The sequence below is a fragment of the Tachypleus tridentatus genome, chromosome 9 (assembly GCF_004210375.1).
Source record: "Tachypleus tridentatus isolate NWPU-2018 chromosome 9, ASM421037v1, whole genome shotgun sequence".
In the NCBI taxonomy this organism is placed as follows: domain Eukaryota; kingdom Metazoa; phylum Arthropoda; class Merostomata; order Xiphosura; family Limulidae; genus Tachypleus; species Tachypleus tridentatus.
Window position 1 is genome coordinate 63,202,399 of NC_134833.1, and position 5,969 is coordinate 63,208,367.

The 5,969-nt window shown below is 28.9% G+C and overlaps 1 long non-coding RNA gene across 1 annotated transcript; it reads right to left on the reverse strand.

Moving 5' to 3' along the window:
* Window positions 1-381: 381 nt before the first annotated feature.
* LOC143227115 (uncharacterized) lies at window positions 382-4,859 on the reverse strand. Its single transcript, XR_013014889.1, has 5 exons — window positions 4,703-4,859; window positions 4,212-4,291; window positions 3,001-3,105; window positions 2,421-2,514; window positions 382-533 (listed from the first exon to the last, which is right to left on the reverse strand). It is a non-coding gene; the product is annotated as an uncharacterized LOC143227115 (long non-coding RNA).
* Window positions 4,860-5,969: the final 1,110 nt, after the last annotated feature.

The following is a 5,969-nucleotide window of genomic DNA, read 5'->3' on the forward strand; positions in this document are numbered from 1 at the left end:
AACATTCTTTAGATGTTACAAATTATTTAATAACATGTAATCGTGAAAACGATGGCTCGTTTCTATTTGAAGAAAGTTTATACAAACATTAATGCAATGTTCTAATACGAGTTTTTGACCCCTTTAAATATATATATATATATTTTCAAATGTTCTTGTTTTTAATTTTCAATGTTTGAAATTGATGACTGTTTTATTAATTGAAACGTTCTGTGTCAGTATAATTTTGGATACTTTTTAATTCGTAAAAACGAAAAAACTGAATTTTCTGTCTATAAATAAGGTGGTAACAAAAAACACAACACATATTTAAATAAAGAATCTCTTTGACCCACCACAACTGAAAATCCATATTTAATAAGTCATTACAAACTCAACAGCTTTTTTGCTTTAAGAAAGTTTTATTATCGAGATAAAGGTATTGGAGAGTTCAACAAATACCAAAAAAAGAACACCAGGACAGATTTAGGGTATTATAGTGTAGTTAATATGTAGATGTTAGTCTTCATCAGCTGTTCAGTGATCTGTTCAGGCTGTAAGTATAAATTATTTTGTAATAATTAATATTAATTCACTTAGAATAAAACTAATAATATTTCATTTGATATATCAGTCAAACAATTTAGTACCAGAAGTTGTAAAAAATAACAAAATACTGACCAATGTTATAAATTAAAGAGATATCTTTGTTATTTTTCATTTCATAAAGTTATAAATCTTAATTCGAAAGTCATAAAAATGAACAGTTAATCAGTTTTTCATGTTGAATTAAATAAAATCACATTTTTATTTATATTTTTCATTAATTTACCTAATCTCAAATTATATATAAGTAGGCCCGACTTGGAGAGGTCGTTAAGGCGCTCGACTCGTAATCTGAGGGTCGCAGGTTTGAATCCAGGTCAAACCAAATATGCTCGCCCTTTCAGACGTAAGGGTGTTATAATGTTACTGTCAAAGCCACTATTCATTGGTAAAAGAGTGACTCAAGAGTTGGCGGTGGGTGATAATGACTACCTGCTTTTCCTCTATTCTTACACTACTAAATTAGGGACGGCTGGCACAGATAGTCCCCGTGTAGCTTTGCGCGAAATTCAAAATCAAACTATGTAAGTGCTAGTTAATATTTCATCTGTGATGCCGTATTTCATTCTATACATCAAAGTGTTGCTATACATATAGATTTAACGTTCACTGTCTTAGAATTATCATTCTAAAATTTTGTTGCACCTGAATATTAGAAGCAATAATTATCTATTTCGTGTCATACAAACTCCCTACATAATAATTAGTATGACTTAGTTTCTTTGACATTTATCGATCTAGCCATTCGACTTCCTGTTATAGTTTATATTTCTTATATATTCGTGTCTTTTTTAGTTTCAACTATATGTGAGAAATACACAACTAAATATTCTTTTTTTTTATTTAAGAAAGGAGAAATCCGTAAAGATGATGTATGCTGTTATTTGTTTCAGTTAAAAATATATTGCTAAAAGATAAAAAACAGTTTTAAACACGTGCGTATTAATTGCTAAGTTCTGTGGAAATGTTGATTTTTGTTACATGCTTTAGTTGAAAGGTATTTTGTCAATCTATTTAAAAAAATCCGTCTGCGTTTTGAAAGTATAAAATGAAATGTATAGACTACAGAACTGAAGAATAGTTCTTCACTTCTTATTTTGTAGTCTCCAGTTTTTTTCCTACTAAACACTTTGGTGATATAACAGAAAATAAATTAATTCAGAAATAAGCTAAACATTTAATCGATATTTTGACAGCAACAACGACAACATTAGGCTTATTAGAGCAGCGCTCTCTCCACTTACACTTGCGTCGCTAAAATCACAATGGGTAGATAATAACCAAAAAATTCTATCTGGTCACACGATGCTACCATCTAGTTACTAGAACTGAAACTGTTATTGTGAAATATGAAAAGGTACTCGCTGCTAAGTAGTATTTTCTTTGTTATTATTTTCTAATAAGAAATGCGTATTGTAGAAGAACAGAATAATACTGCTTTTATATAAGCTGTGAATGACCATTATATTTTTAAATAAGGCTATACAACTTTAGCACTTTTATAGTAAATATCTAAGCAGCAAAGAATGACAGATAAAATGCTATTTCTTTCTCAACCTATCCCTACATACTAAATACGATACCCTGGATTTTCATAAATTCATGTATTTTAGAAAATAAAAGAATATAAAAAAGCACGAGTTTAATATGTTTTATAAACATGATTAAACATAATAGTTTATAATATTATGTACAAGAAAGTTTTATTTTTTATTTTTATGGTATTCCCACTTAAACTGAAAGTTATGTTACTTTATTTGAAACTACAAATATTTTAAAAACTTTTGTAGAAAATAATGGACATATATAATTGTATTTTAACCTCATTAATTTACCTCTTAAAAACACTTATCAATCAGTTTAGCCAGTACATTCTCTGGATTCTCGTGAATTGCTGCAAATTTATCAGCGATACAATTTTTTTATATCCTGCAAGCATACACAAATAATAATTGATGTTATGTAAAATACTGCAATACTGTAAGTTTGTTCAAGCATAAAATATTTTTATTTAAAGCTTTAGAACTGAATTCTAGTTCTATTGCAGGGTATCACATATAAAATTTTCCTTGCTGACAATTAGTTGAAGTTACTTCATGTTTCCTTTTATTTATAGCTCCTAAACAGTAATATACATGTTAGCGAAACACATTTACAGAGTTTGTAGACTTTTCTCTTAAATTTCGTATCTGTTTAGAGTTTCAAAATCAACCTTTTAACTCATAACATGAATTCACGAATAAACGAATTATGTAGAATACTGAAACCTAACTTAGAAACCTGGTGGTTATAAAAGGAACATTTTTCTATAATAGCTCATTATAGAATATTTTAAGATAAATAAAGAAATATAATTCAGAGATTAATTATACAAGAGTAGATAATAAATAAATATTTGTAATAGTTCATCATTACCTGTACATCAGCCTTTCTTTCTTTCTTACACATTTCATTCAAATGTGCATGATAATTCTTGTGAGGAAATTTTGAAAATTCACATTCTCGAATTGCATCTGCAAGCTTGAGATAAAGAAAAACACCTTCTGTCAAATCAACTTTTATCTTATATTCTACACCGTTGTTTTCATAATATTTAATTGTATACTTAAATTTATGTGTCAAAAACCATACAATTGTCTTAAATTATATTATAACAACTTTCAAATATGCTGCTCTTCAGTTTGTTTATTATCATCTCAATATGTTTATTAAGACATAAATAAACTGAAAGTAAGTAATATTCTTGAAACAAAGGTAGAAAAGTAAAAACATAATGAAAACAAATAAAATAAAATGATTGGTTGGTAGGATGTAAATAAACATAAAGCTACACAATGTATTCTGTCTACCATGGATACTGAAACCCTACTATAGCGTTATAGGGTCTTAGATATATCGCTGCGCTAAAAGGAGGAAAACAAAATCACATTTCGCATCCCGGTCGCACCAAACATGTTGCCCTTTTCAGCCATGGTGGCGTTATAATGTGACAGTCAATCCCACTATTCGTTGGTAAAAGAGTAGCCCAAGAGTTGGTGGTGGGTGGTGATGACTAGCTGCCTTCCCTCTAGTCTTACACTGCTAAATTAGGGACGACTAGTGCAGATAGCCCTCGAGTAGCTTTGCGCGAAATTCAAGAATTTTAATTAGTTAAAAATTGTAGATATTCATTTTTCAGTTTTAAAATACTTGAATGTTGTTGTTTATTACACCTGTTTTTAGTGTTGTTGTTTTTTTCTTTTAGTGACACAATATGGTATCTGTGTTCTGTTCGCTCGGTCTTGGTCTTGGTAGTGCATAATGTGCCCTGATCCATCAGATAACTCTGATTTTTGTGTTTCTTCCTTAACGTGTCAAATTAATCCTCAATATAAATTAAATTTTAATTATTATGTCCATATCTTTATTTATAATCTTACCGCTTTTAAACTGGAGGTATATAACATTTTTAATACAAATATAGAGAATGAAAATTATAACTAAAATAGGAAAATTAAATTAAAATTACATCATGCTATATCTGTAATTTATGTCTAAAGCTGGTATATTTATGTTAGGAGCACGTTGTTTACCAAATTACAATAAATTACCAAAACACTTTTAATCGTAATGTTAAAAATACTAACCCAATCTGACTTTTCTTTAAAGACTGATTCCATACATTTTCTCATTTCGTTGACTTTGTCAGGCTTGTCTTTATTCATCTCTGAATTTTCGAAAAAATAAAACAAAATACTGATTTCACTGGAAGAGGATATTTTTCTCATACGACAAACCGGTTTTTGTAAAAACACTTTAATAAATTAAAAAGGAAGAAGTTGCCTTATTACATAACTCTTATAAATTATTGTTGAGTATAAAAGTCTAATGCTTTAGAAGTTAATGTGTAGCACAGAAGTAAGATATCTGTTGAAATTTTCAAAATTAACTTTGTACTTCTTAGAGTCGCAGAAAATATCAACACGAAAAATAAAATTTCACAAAACCTTAATATTTTACTTTAGTTTTTGTTGCGTTGTATTTTAATTCTCAAGTACACATATGAAAATAAAACATTTATTCCAATAATACGATAACTTAATAATTTATACACCAATCAAGTTTGAAACGAACTTACTACATATTATTTGAGAGCCTACATCGATCATGTTGCCTTTCGTCAACATTAGGGTTACGAGCACAACGAGAGTTACAAATAGAGCTTTCATGTTGAGAATCTTGCTGTTTTCATGAATATATTTATCTTACAAGACACTTTTTATATCATTCATCTAACTGCTTTCACTCAATAATTTAAACTAATTTGTAAGTATCCTAAGAGTAATAGTATTTTACTATTATATTTCCTAATCATTATGTTACCTTTTTTCGGATTGGAGAAACTACGTTTGGCTACAACCAATAACTGAGTGCCTATACCAAACACAGGCATCTTATTTCATACAATTAGATCACATGACTAGAATCTGTTTCTCTAACATTTTATTATCGTGAAAGTTTCACTCTGCTAAAGCACGTTATAAATATTACAGGTTGGAAAAGCTATTTGTAGATACATCTACTACGGAAAATATAATACAGGTTGATATTGCGTATATTGCAAATTCACGAACGGCATAAGAATTTTAGTGTAGAACATTATTAAATATTTTTTACTGATCAACTAATAACTTAAACTGCCAAACAACATTGAAATAATAGACGTGTATCTTGTAAGTCGATTATAGAAATATTTGTGTGTTTTAGTTTCAATATTTTTGTGTATTCTCTTGTTTCCACATATGTTGTATAGTCTTGGAAAGACTAGTATGTTTGATGTTATTTTATATACATAAATAATTTATATCATATTATAATATCATGTATCTATCATATCAACTTTGAACTTACCAATCGATACCAAATTGTCTCAGAAAGTATTATATTCATAACTGAGCCAGCTGTCGTTCAGTGGTTAGCGTGTCAATCTGCAACTCGAGGGATCCAATGCTATAATAGTAAAACCATTAAATATATTTCCCACTTTCATCTGTGGGAGCACTATAGAAGTGACAGTCAATCTTTTACTTGGATAAAACAGCAGGATAAGGCCTGAAGCTTCCGAATGACCTCCCTGCCTCTGGATAGTAATTTAAAATTAATGTTAATTAAACTTGACTATCATGTGTTTAAAACCTTGCTGCTTAGTAGTGTATCGCATAAAAAGTTACAATGTGAACAATAATGTTAGTTGGCCAAATGAATAAGTAAAAGTTGGATGTTTGAAATGTTATCTTGAGAATGTATGTCAACTAATTAAAATAAATATTGTTTATAGATATAAAACATAACTTTTAATATCTGAAAATGTTATGATAACTTCCTCCTTCCTGTCACTCTAAAAC